This window comes from Musca domestica, unplaced genomic scaffold (assembly GCF_030504385.1).
Source record: "Musca domestica strain aabys unplaced genomic scaffold, Musca_domestica.polishedcontigs.V.1.1 12, whole genome shotgun sequence".
Lineage (NCBI taxonomy): Eukaryota > Metazoa > Arthropoda > Insecta > Diptera > Muscidae > Musca > Musca domestica.
Genome location: NW_026712155.1, coordinates 8,951,059 through 8,965,002, shown reverse-complemented (window position 1 = coordinate 8,965,002; position 13,944 = coordinate 8,951,059). Strand labels below are relative to the sequence as shown.

Sequence of the window (13,944 nt, the reverse complement as noted above, 5' to 3'; positions counted from 1 at the left end):
TGTAAACCTTTATTTGCTTTCTCTGTGAAGACTAAGTGATCTTCGGAATAAAGATAAATTGACCTTCTTTAAAAAAAAACCCAATTGATGAGGAAGCTTTGTTTTCTTCGTAGACCCATTGTACTGTAATAGATCTTCTATGTATACCAAACTTTCTACTGGTCCTATAAAGATAAGAGATAATTTAGAGATTTCTATGGATGCCGGCAGCTTCATTGGAGGAAAAGTTTTCAAAGGTCTTTGTTAAAAAAATACCTCCAAAAGGCCTTCCATGAATGTGAGGCCTAGCAGAGGTATCTTTTAGGAGTTAGATCTTCAAATGTTCACCAAAGGAGATGAACGATCTTTTACAGGTGTTCTAACGGTGGAAAAATCCCCCAAGGCCTTCTAGAGATGGATGACCCGCAAAGCAAGGAAGCCCCTCATCAGCCTTTATCCTATGCAAGGAGACATATGACATGGATGTCGGCAGCTTCATTGGAGCAAAAGTTTTCAAAGGCCTTTTTAAAAAAAATACCTTCAAAAGGCCTTCCATGAATGTAAGGCCCAGTAGAGATATCTTTTAGGAGTTAGGTCTTCAACTGTTCATCAAAGGCGATGAAGGACCTCTTAAAGATGTTCTAACGGTGGAAAAAATTCCTCAAGGTCTTCTAGAGATGGGGGACCCTAAAAAAGGAAGACCCTCATCAGCCTTTATCCTTTGCAAGGAGACATATGACATGGATGTCGGCAGCTTCATTGGAGGAAAAGTTTTTAAAGGTCTTTGTTCACAAAAATACCTTCAAAAGGCCTACCATGAATGTGAGGCCTAGTAGAGGTATCTTTTAGGAGTTAGATCTTCAAATGTTCACCAAAGGAGATGAACGATCTTTTACAGGTGTTCTAACGGTGGAAAATTTCCCCAAGACCTTCTAGAGATGGATTACCCTCAAAAAAAAGAAAGACCCTCATCAGCCTTTATCCTATGCACGATTACATAAGACTTCCTGGTTCCTAAACAATACTTCTTACTTATTGAACCCTTCCCTTAGTGGCTTTCTGTAAACAAAAAATTTCCCCCAAGACCTTCTAGAGATGGATGACCCTCAAAAAAAAAGGAAGACCCTCATCAGCCTTTATCCTATACAAGGAGACATATGACTTCCTGATTCCTAAAAAAATACTTCTTTAGCCCCTGCTTATTGAACCCCTCCCTTTGTGGCTTTCTGTTAATAAAATATCCTCCAACTCTATGAGAATTACACGACTCCCATATCAAACCACGTAATTTTTAATTTTCCTTTATTTTATTGGCCATAACAATAACAAACAGGAAAAATTATTGAAAACAAAAATAATTTTCCAATCAAAAATAATATTTCGAAACAAAAAAAAATACGATTTTAAAATTCAATGTTAAAACCTTAACATTTCTTGGTTGGCAGTCGAAAGGAACCTTGCCTTTGTTGCAGTGCAAATTTTTGTTTTTATTTTTTGCTGTTTTTCTTTTTGCCTTTGAGGCTAACAACAGCCATCATTGACGAAAACGACGACAACAACGACCAACTTCCTTTATGACTGACTGAAGAAGAATCAATGAATGAATGACTAAGGCAGTATATGGCCAAAGACTGGCTGTGCTTTTTTCCCTCCAGCCATTGCCTTTGAGGCATTGTAACATTTGCATGATATTGGCTGACTGACTGGCAGGCTGGCCGTTGGAGCGCGTCTGGCAACAAAGACAAGTGCAGTGGAGCGTTGTAATGTTGGTGTTTTCTATTTTTGTTGCTGTGGCTTCTTGTTTAAAACAAAGGAAATAAAAAAGCACCACCACCACCAACAACAACAACAATGGGTGCTAACGAAATTTCAATTATGTTTTAATGCTTGAATTGAATTTTCAAAGGTTCGTGTCTTAAGTCTTTTGTTTGGGTTTTGGTGAGGCAGCAAATCAAAAGTGATTTTTTCGTTGTCGTTTTGGAAAACAATTTCCATTTCATTTGGCCTGTTTGTTGGTGTTGTTGTTGGTTTTGTTGCCGGCATATTTAGTTCACCTTAGCCATAGTTTTTTTTTCGAATTTCCATCCATCTAACCAGCCAGCCAGTCATCCATCCATCTATCCATCTGCTACGCTTACGACCATCAATGTTTGCCGTGTTAATTGAAAACGAAAGTGTAAACATTTCATTGGTCACTTTGAATGCCATGGAGATGGAAAAAGCAAATCTGGACATGCCACAAATCTGGCAGCACAGCATCACCAGCATCATCATTATCATCGTCCATCGTCGTCGTCAGGCAAAGCTTGTTTGGACATTTACCGGCTTATGGGTTTTAATATCTTTCTTCTTTATGGTCTTTCTTTCTTCTGCTTCTTGTTTGGCTTTCTTCCCTGGCTCTGGCTCGGCTTTCGAAAAATGTGTTTCCGTGTTTAATTAAGAAAATTATTGACATTCTGTTTTGTCATGATATAGAGCAGCCGTAGCAGCAGCAGCAGTCGCTGATGCGTGACAGCTCAAACATCGGGCATTGAGATGGAAAAGAAGAAGCCGGGCCAGGCTGAACAAATGTTCAGGAAACCCAACTCAGAGGCAGTGAAACAAAACACTAACATGGAAGCGATAATCAAGTAAAAGTTTTCCCCTCCATCCACTCGATTTGTGATAGCTAATGGAGCATGCCACAATCGTCAGCGTCAGCGTCAGCATCAACATCAAAGAGATAGGAAACATCAACCAGCACCAACTTCCATTGGAAAAATTTCCAACAACTGCAATAAACTATTTATCTAAATTAAAAAAACAGAAGAAAAAATATGGAGTAACTTGCAAATTACCCCCTTTCCTTTTCCAAACTAAATACCACAAATTTACTGCATTGTTGGTAACCGACAACAACAAAAAAAACAACAGCAACAACAAAAAATGCAAACAAAATTATGAAGTGCCTAAGATTGCATTTATTTTGACTGCTCTGTAATTTAATTTAAATACTCCTAAATTTGATGTTGCTTTTTTGTTGTTGCATTTGCTGTTTTTTTTTTTCTGGGCTTATATAAATACTTTGCTGAAGCTAATAAGCAAGGGGTCCACAATATTGTGGAGAAACTGCACAGTGGTGCGAAATGGCAAAAATAAAGTCCTTCAGAAAAAAATTTAAAATTTTCCTGGAAAAAAACTTTCCTAAAAAAAAACTTTCTACGGGAAGGAAGATATTCAGAGGCCATATATAAGACTTTAAATTAGAGGAGGGCTTTCAGAGGTATAAATTTGTTTAGGAGATCATAGGAAAAAATGCCTACCGGAGGTGCTTTACAGATAGAAGAGCTCTAAAGGTTCGTCCGAATATATGAGGGTCTTCTATAGCTTGAAGAACTTCTGGGAATCCTCTACAGGTAAATGTGATATTCCACGAATTTGTGGTTGGAAAAACGTTAAGGGGTCTTCAAGAGATAAAAATCTTCAAGAGGACTTCTATGAATCAATAAATTCTTAGGGTTCTTTATTTAGGTTAGACAAGAACATACCCACAGAGACCTTTTATCAACTGAAGACCTTCCACAAGTCTTTTATAGAAGAAAATCTTCTTGAAGTCTTTTGTAGATAAAAAATATTCCCAATGTCTTTCACAGCCAGAAGACTTTCATAGATAGAAAGCGTTCTATACGTCTTCCACCGCTACAAGACTTTCTACAGGCCTTCTAGATAATTGAGGAGGAGGTTTCAGAGCTCTACCAAGGCCAAAATACCTTTCAGAATTATTCGATAGTTAGAGAATATTCTTGGGTTGGAGAATCTTCAAGAAGTCTTGAGGTCTTTCATATATAGAAAGGTCTTTCAGAGCAACAAAAATTTCTACAGACCTTCTAGGGCTTGATAATCTTCTAGAGGAGATTCTAGAGCTCTAATGAGGCTAAAACACCTTTCAGATATATTTCATAATTAGAGTATATTCTTGGGCTAGAGAATCTTCAAGAAGTTCTGAGGGCCTTCATAAATGTATATCTTTTACAGATCTTCTATAGATACGAGGAGGTTCTATAGCTTGAATAAGAGTCTTCTATGAATAGAAAACCTTCTAGAAGTCTTGAGGTCTTCCGCAGCTACAAAAATTTCTACAGCCCTCCAAGGGTTTGATTATCTCTGTAGGAGATCCCAATGTTCTACTAAGGCCAAAATACCTCTCAGAGATTTTTGATGGTTAGAGAATTTTCTACAGGTCTTCTGCAGATCCGAAACTGTTTGGATATACCTAAACGGAAGATGATCCAAATGTTTTCTATAGCTTGAATAAGAGTCTAAAGCTAAATACCTTTTAGAGATATTCAATGCTTACAAAATCTTTTATATATCGTCTATAGATACGAAACTGTTTGGAGGTACCTAAACGGAAATTATTCGAAAAGTTCTCTATAGCATGAATTAGAGTCATCTATGAATATAAAACCCTTAAGAAGTATTTAGGTCTTTTATAGATAGCGTTCCGTATGTCTTCCATAGCCAGAAGATTTTCGACGGGCCTTCCAGGGTATGATTATCTCTAGGGGAGATTCCAGAGCTTACTAAGGCCAAAACACCTTTCAGAGATATACGATGACTAGAGAATATTCTTCAGCTCTTTTATATGAGATATGAGTCTGTTTGGAGTTACCTAAACGGAAGAAATTTCACAAGTTTTCTATAGCTGGAATAAGAGCCTTCTATGAATAGAAAAACTGGCAGAAGTTCTCCAAAGAAAAAGGACTTATCACAGTTTTCTACAGAAGTCTTGGGGTCTTTCATTGAAAGAAAGCGTTTCATATGTCTTCCACAGCCAGAAGACTTTCGACAGGCCTTCTACGGTTTGATAATCTTCTTGAGGTTTCATATCTCTACCAAGGCCAAAGTACCTTTTGAGAGATATTCGATGACTACAGAATACTCTTCAGATCTGCTCTATTATATATAAGTCCGTTTGGAGATGTCTAAACGGAAGACATGTCAGAAGTTTTCCATAGCTTCAATAAGAGTCTTTTATGAATAGACAAACAGGCTGGAGTTCTCCAAAGAAAGCGGACTTCCCAATGTTTTCTACAGGAGAATTTTCAAGAAGTCCTGAGGTCTTTCATAAATAGAAAGCGTTCCAAAGACCTTCCACAACTAGAATACTTTCTGCAGGTCTTTATAGGTTGGTAGTCTCTAGAAAAAATTCCACTGCACCATTAAGTCCAAAATACCTTTCAGAGATATTCGATAATTAGGCAATATTCTACAGGTCTTCTATAGATACGACATTATTAAGAGGTGCCTAAACGGAAGATTTTATGGAAGCTTTCTATAGCTCGAATAAGAGTCTGGAAGGAGTTCTCCAAAAATAGAGGACTTCCCAAAGTTTTTCTAAAGGAAGACATATTTTTGTTGTTATGAATTGACCAACTAGTCCTTCCCAGCTTTCGAATGTTTGAATTTTATTGATTCTAGGGGAGCTTTCAAAAGTTATTTGGAATATTTATAATTTACTATTTTGGTATTTTTTCTTTAAGCCAACTTTTCCACAGTGCCATCGTGTCTCCTACAAATCTCCATTCCGGCTATAGCCAAACATTCTCTTTCCAATACCAGCTCTTTCCGCAACTATAGCAGCAGCAACTTTTGCCTTTCAATCCACCTTCCTTTATGGTGGTCCTTTGGTGACTCTTCTTCTCCTTTCTACCACGGCCACAGCGACTGCAAGTCTCGCAGAAATTGCGTGTTTGAGCGGCATAAACCATTGATTGCTCATCGCCATCGACATCGACTGCGCCAATAAATTTCATTGCAAAGCTTGTTCGGCTGGTGGCTGCCTGCCTCTATGGCTGACGATGGTAATGGTGGTGACTGTAAAAAGGATATTTTTTTATAAACTGTTATTAGTGTTATTGCTTTAGTTGTAGCATCAGCAGCAGTTTACCTTTCATTGGGTTTTAGAACCAAAAAAAAAACAACAATTGATTGTTAAATTGCCACACCAACTATTGATTCATGTGATTTAAATACTTTGCAGTGCGTTTTTGTTGTTGTTATCCAGCGAATTTATGCAACATTGTTGCCTTAATAAAGTTAAGTGGAAACGACAAAATTACTGGTGAGGACCTGCGCACATAGGGTTTTCGCTGATGTTAAGGAGTACAAAGCTTTTGTGGCGGGGTAAGGAGAAGAGCGAGAGGGGAAGTGATTTTCCACTTGTTTTATTGAATTTAATTGCTAACGCCAGCCAGAGGTGTAAACAATTTAATGACAGTGTGAGAATGGCATGGTTGGGGTACTAGATCATCAAATTTTATTTGAGAATGATGTTGAGACTCTTTGTATTAAGGGACTAGGAGGCAGGCAAAGTAGTTAGGAGATTATTCACATTTGAGTTATTATTTCAGGTTTGAAAAATCACCATTGCGACATTTTTCCACACAAGACCTTTTTGAGAGGACTTATTTCATAAATTCAAATTTTAGGGTATAGTTTTGGCCATAAAATATCCTTTGAAGGGGTTTTCCCATACCAGGCTTCTGATTTTGTAGAAAAAATTATATTTATAGAATATTATTGTCATGTCTTCCATCCACCAACAAGTAATGTTTAAAAAAGGCCTGCTATCCATAAAAGACCGTCTGTCAATTTAGATGGATAAAAAGAATATTTTTCAAAAGATCCCCTCCCTTTAGCAGAACCTATAAGATGTCGTCTATTTCTTGTTCATATGAGAGCTTTCTGTTCACATATTAACTTCCAAAGATCTTATGTTAATAGAGAGCTTACAAAGGTCTTCATTTTCTGTTCATATTCTTGAGACCTTCTATTGATAATTAGACCGTTTTGAAATGCCTAAACGGAAGATCTGTCAGAAGTTTTCTAGGGTTTGATAAACAATAGAGAAGATTCCAGTACTCTTTTGAAGGCCAAAATACCTTTCAGTATTAATGGATAGTTAGAGACTATTCTTGAGCTAACGAATCTTCACGAAGTCTTAAGCTCTTTCATAGATAGGTCTTTCACAGCTACAAGACTTTCTACAGCCCTTGTTCGGTTTGGTTATCTTCTAGAGACGGTTCTGGAGCTCTACTAAGGCCAAAACACCTCTCAGAGATATTCGATTGTAAAAAATATTCAACCGGTCTTCTATAGATATAAGTCCGGAACACCTGTCAGAAGTTTCCCATAGCTTTAATAAGAGTATTTTTGAATATGTTCATATGAGAGCTTTCCGTTCATGGAACAGCTTTTAAAGATCCTCTCTTAACGTAAAAGCTTTTAAAAAACGTATGTGAACATAAAACCTTTCAAAGGAAGTTCCATAAAGGTCCGTCGTCTGTGAGGTCCATACAAGAGCTTCTAAAGTGCTCTTAAAGGCTGTCTCATCATTGGAGAGATTTTAAAGCTCTTCTGTTCTTATAAACTATTAATGGATGTATATTCCAAAAAGTGTTCACAAAGGCCTTCTGTTCTTGGAAGAGTTTCTAGTGACCTATTGCTAGAAATCTGGAAAAAGCTTTTAAAGTTCTTTTGTTTATAGAAAAGCTTTTACATTTAGATGAGCTTACAAGAGAATTCAGTCCATAACAGTTTTTTTAAAAAAAAAATCGTGTGTCCATAAGAGACCTTTTTCTTCCCATAGAAGAAATTTGAAAGGCCTCTGATATAAAAGAGCTTTGGAGGATCCGATTTTCAAGAAAGTCTTGCAAAATGAGTTCTGTTGACCGAAATACTTCAAAAAAGACTAATTTCCATAGAAGACCTTAAAAATGGTTTCTATTTGTAAAATACTTTCTTAAAGCTTTGAAATGTCTTATTTTTCTAGAAAAGTTTTTCATAGATTTTATGTTGACCAAAAAGAGCTTTTAAAGTTTTTCTAAGCACGGAAAAGTATTTTAAGGGTCTTCTGTTCCTAGTAGAGATTTCACAGGACTTTCGCTCATAGACGAGCGTTCAAACGTCTTTTGTTCATACAAGAGCTTTTAAAGGTATTCTGTTCACAGAAGAACTGTCAGAGGTATTCAGTTCTTAGAAGAGGTTTCAATGGCCTTCTGAGCTTGGAAAAGTATTTTAAGGGCCTTCTGTTCATAAAGAAGCTTCGACAGGACTTTCGCTCATAGAAAAGCTTTTAAAGGTCCTCGGTTCATAGAAGAGCTTTTAAAGGTCTTCGGTTCATAGAAGAGCTTTTAAAGGTCTTCGGTTCATAGGAGAGCTTTTAAAGGTCTTCGGTTCATAGGCAAGCTTTCAAAAGTTTTCGGTTCATAGAAGAGCTGTTAAACGTCTTCTGTTTCCAGAAGAATTGTCAGAGGTAGCCAGTTAATAGAAGAGGTTTCAATGGTATTCTTTAAGAGACTTCTAATCATAGGAGAGCTTTGAAAGATTATGTGCTTATAGAAGAACTTTCAAGGGTCTTTCAGATATATTCAATTAATAGAAGATGTTTCAATGGTCTTCTTTAAGAACCTTCAAAAGACTTCTAATCATAACAAAGCCTTCAACTCTTTGATGTTTACAGAAGAGCTTTCAAAACTCCTTTGTAAATAAAATAGCCTTCCAGAATTTTCTTTTCTCAGAAGAACTTTAAACATCTGAGGTTTCCTAAAGGGTTTCCTACGGTCTTCTAATAATTGGAGAGCTTTCAACGCTTTTTTATGATCGCTTTCAGGGGTATTTTGTTCAAAAAAATATATCATACATTTTCAACGTCCTATTGTTATCAGAAAAAGCTTTTAAATGTCGAGGCTTTGGAAGACCAAAATTTCCTTTCCATAGAAGAACTTTAAACATCTGAGGTTTCTTAAAGGCTCTCCTACGGTCTTCTAATAATTGGAGAGCTTTCAACGTTTTTTTATGATCGATTTCAGGGGTATTTTGTTCAAAAAAATATATCATACATTTTCAACGTCCTATTGTTATCAGAAAAAGCTTTTAAATGTCGAGGCTTTGGAAGACCAAAATTTCCTTTCCATAGAAGAACTTTTCAACACCTTAAGTTTCATGAAGGGTCTTAAACGGTCCTCTAGTCATAGGGAAGCTTTCAGAACTCCTTTATGGGCATTAGGTATTTTGTTAAAAAAAATATCTCACAACTTTTCAACGTCCTGTTGTTGTTATTGAAGAGCTTTCAAATGTCTTCTGTTTACACAAGACATTGGAAGATCTTCTGTCCGTAAAAGGCCTTTAAATGGCTTATTTTCATACAAAACCTTTGGAAAGTCTTTCATACATAGAAGAGCTCTGACAAGTCTTTTTGGAGCTTTCAAATATTTATTTGCGAAAGAAGACTTCTGAAACTTCCTAGAAGAAAGAAAACTTCCTAAATAGCATATCGTCCATAGAAGAGCTTAAAAAGGTTTTTTATTGACAAAAATTATCTTTTGCTTTGTTCCAGGACTGCAAGAATGTAAAACTTTTTACCACAACAACCGATTTTTCCTTTATGATATCGAAAAAGATGGCAAAACTAGTAGATTCTTGCAGGTTCTATAACAGAGCATTTATTAGGAGCACTTTGGAAGCTCTTCCATAGGCCATACAACAAGTTCGTTGTTGTTGTTGTTTTTTTTTTCTTTGGTGGAATTCAATTACATATTTGAAAAATGTGAAACAAAACTTGCTAGGAAATAAGCCTAAGATGGAATGAGGAGATTTGCATCCGAATTTCAAAATATTAAAAAATAAGATTATGATAAGGTTTTCCAGAGTGGGCCGATATTGTCCATAAACTCAGGGAGAGCTGCCAATGTACTTCTAATAGAGAGGACAACCTCCTGAACATCTTCTCCGACTAGAGAAGACTTTTGGAGATGCCTCTAGCCATAAGCTATATTTTTTAATGGCCTTGTTGGGTTCCACCAGTTATGAACTCATAAAAAATGAAAGCAATTTTTTTCTTTCATTGCCACAAATTTTGCCAGCCAATTTTTTTCTGTTAACTTTTTCCCTTTGAACAACCAATTATTTTATGGTTTGTTTTCCATTTTTTTTTTTTTGCATTCAGTTCCATTGCCTTTAACCTCCAACGAAATGGAAACAATGCGCTGCAATTTCTTTCTTCACGTTGTTGATTTTATTGTTGTTGAGATTTGTTTCAAACCAAACCAAAAAAAAAACGCTGGAGTAAAGGTAGTAATATTCACCCCATCACGTCCGCCAAGTTAGATGAACTTTTTGCAAATTAACGGTTGCAATGGCTGCATTATTAGCAACAACAACAACACAAAGCAATTTGCCAACGAAATGGAAAAGAGGAAGCAAAAAAAAACCAAACGCCAGCTTATTTTTATTTCTTTCCTGTATCATTTTGGGCTCAAAATGGCATTTCTCGCTTTCATGCTAATCTCCAGGCAAATCAGACAATGCAAACATAAGGTGCTTGTCTCAGATGGTTGGATGGCTTATGGTTGGTTCGATGGATAGGTTTGGTGCATATGTTGGGAGCACAAAATTACCAACCAGTAAAACAAACAAACAGCAGCAACAACATCAGCCACATTAGAGACCAAAGGAGAAGGAAAGTTCATTAACATTTGAAGTAAGGCATTTTGGTGGCAATGGGAAGCGATCCAAACACTCACACACACGCACACACTCTGCCATCCCAGCATCCAACCATCCATTTCATGTGTTTTAAATTTCATAATTTCGCATTTCTTTGGAGTTGTTGTGGTGTGGCTGGTTTTTGTTTTGCCTTGTAAACCGCCATCAACAACATCGACAACAACTTTCGCTGAACGGCCACCTTGCCTTTGTGGCATAGGTTTTTTTGCCTCTCATCTCATCTCGCAGACAAACCTCTGATTGGTTGCACGGATGGTGAAAATCTTTTCGGAAAATCTGTTGGGGAATTTCATTACAAAATGAAGAGTTTATGATAATTCATTGCAATGAAATTGACTGAAAACCGTTAATGATATGAAATTAATGATGCAACCAGGCAAATGAACCACTGCTGCTACCTCAACCATCCATCCAGCCACGAGTGCATCAGGAAGTTCATTGAAACATGCTGTACAGCGAGGCCATACAACAAGTTCGTTGTTGGTGAGTTTTTTCTTTGGTGGAATTTAATTTCAAATTTTGAAAAATGGGAAATAAAGCTTGCTAGGAAATAAGCCTAAGACGGAATGAGGAGATTTGTAATCGAATTTCAAAATATTTAAAAAAAATATTATAATAACGTTTTCCAGAGTGGGTTGATATTTTCCGTCTTCATACCTGTCCTGGCATTGATAAAAATATTAAGATTTGCAAAGTTTACACAATGATTGGATGGTGCTTTCTTCGTTCTCCAAGGTAATTTTTTTTTGTGAAAATTTAGACCTTTTTTATGGGGGAGGTACCACAAAGGGTGCACCGATATTGTCCATTTAAGAAGTCTATCTAAGTTTGATGTTACCATATACCAAGTTTGGAACAAATCAGGTTCTCGCTAAGAGAGTAGGTAGGCAGACGGACGGACACCCCTAGATAGCCCCCAGATGTCCTGAAACGGATTTGGTCCAAAGAGACCTAGGGTCTTAAACTGCCTAAAAATCATGTATATGCCCCTAGTAGCCATATGGCTAAGGGTATCAAAAAACACCTATTCTTAGAAGGAAAGTCCTAGGAATTTGGTTTCAGAACGCAAAACTCCTTTTTGATTTTGATTTATAAACCGAAAGCAAAAACATCCGCACCAGCCAGACAGCCAGAAAGACGGATGGATACTTGATACTCTTGATCGCTTCTAAATGTCCTGAAACGAATTTGGTCCAAAGAGACCTAGGGTCTTATACCGTCAAAAATGATATATATACCCTCTGTAGCCATATGGCTTAGAAGGAAAGTCCTAGGAATTTGGCTTCAGAACCCAAAACCTTTTAAGTTTTTGATTTATAAACCGAAGCGACTGAATTCCATTGTCTTGAAATTTAAAAAAAAATTTCAGGACAATTGTCCAAAATAAAAACTCGGATTTTTATAAACTGAAATTGATGCTTTTTATCTATAGTTAAATAAATAATAAATAAATAAAAAAATTAAAAAAATAAAATAAATAATAATAATAAATAATAATAATAATAATAATAATAATAATAATAATAATAATAATAATAATAATAATAATAATAATAATAATAATAATAATAATAATAATAATAATAATAATAAAAAAATAAATAAAAAAAAAAGTAAAAAAAATAAAAAAATTTCGGCATTTCTCTTGTTCAGAGACCCACATTGAAATTCTATGCAGAATATTTCTTCCTTTGATATTTTCTCCAAAAAATAAAGAATTAAGGGAAATTTGGCTCAGAATGGACAGCCAAAAACATAAACATGCAGGGTGAGATGAAAAAACTGCAACCAACTTCAGACTGCTGTCATTTCTAAGCCACTCGTCAGACAGCTGTTAAAATTATGCCAGTGACAGTTCATTATCTTGTTTACAAGCGTACAAAAGCATTTTGGTGAGAATATTCCAGGAAAAAAGTTATTCGTGATGGAATTCAAGCGGGATATGGTGAGTTCTTTATATTTGGCTGGAAACCACAAGTGGCTATCGTTAGAGCACTCCAGCATTTAGATGTGAATAAATCGTTTTGTGTCTCTCACCATCGCTCCATACCGTGATACTGGTAGCGTAGCTCGACGTCATGGAAGTGGACAGAAGAAAACAGCAACAACAACAGCAGAAATGGTTCGAAAAGTAAAGAACCGCCTTTATCGAAACTTGCGCCGCAGTGGTCGAAAATTGGCTCATGAGCTGAATATATCGCAATATTCCATACGGCAAATATTAAAAAATAAGCTCGGGGTAAAGCCATTAAAATTCCAACAAGTGCAAGAACTTACACCGCAACAGAACAGCAGAAAGAAAATAGACTCAAAAGAGCTAAAGAGTTGCTTCGCTTGGGCGAAAGTGTTGAACTGCCGAATTTGGTTTTCTCCGATGCCGTGGCATCAGAATAAATGCCGAATAATATCGCGAAAATGTTCTGGAGGGTGTATTAAAGCCTTGGGCACGCAAAAATTTTGGCAGCAGACCTTGGACATTCCAACAGGACAACAGCACCATCGCACTCAGCACGCGCCGCTCAAGAATGGTTATAAAATGAGGTTCCTCGCTTAATTTTCAGCGCACAATGGCCACCAAAATCTCCGGATACTAAACCGTTGGACTATTGTGTCTGGAGTATTTTGGAAAGCAAGGTTGGCACTTAAAAATACCAAAGTGTCGATCACCTCAAGCGAGCGCTTTGCCGGGAATGGGCCAAAATACAGCAGAATAACATTCGGGCAGCGTGTGACGGTTTCAATGGCCGTTTGAGGGCCATAATTCGTGCCAAAGGTGACCAATTCGAACAAATCTAAACTTATTCTAAAATTTGATGCCATTTCCGACATTTTTTTCTTTCATTCAATAAAATTTAAAAAAATGTAAAAATTATGGCATTTGTCTTTGTTGCAGTTTTTCTTTATCTCACCTATAAAAAAATCACACTATCACGCTTGAATTCCGTCACGAATAACATTTTTTCCTATAAAAATCTCACCAAGATGCTTTTTAAGATAAAAAGCTAACATTTTGCACAGGTCTGTCTTTTGTCTGCAGGCTGGTAAAGTTCGAAGATGGGCTACATCGGTCCATGATATCGTATAGCCCTCCATATAACGGTACCTCCCGATATTCGGTATTTTCATGATTTTATCCACATTTTTCAATGGAATTGTCGAACGTTCTACACAAGGAGTTCTTTGTGAGTACTTTACCCCCTTGGCAGAGAATTGTCTATATAGGTCCGCGATATCGTATAGCCCCCATATAACGGTATCCCCCGATATTCGGTATTTTGAAGATTTTAGCCACATTTTTCAATAGAATTATCTGAAAATCCACACAAGGAGTTCCTTGTGAGTACTTTACCCCCTGGAAAAGAATTATCTATATAGGTCCACTATATCATATAGCCCCCATATAATGGTATCCCCCGA

General features: G+C 36.6%; 1 protein-coding gene across 2 annotated transcripts in view; it reads left to right on the top strand.

Annotated features, from left to right (window-relative positions):
• The window catches only part of LOC101894093 (uncharacterized), a 151,529-nt gene that overhangs the window by 36,470 nt on the left and 101,115 nt on the right, over window positions 1–13,944 (top strand). The gene's annotated exons all lie outside the window — the stretch shown is intronic.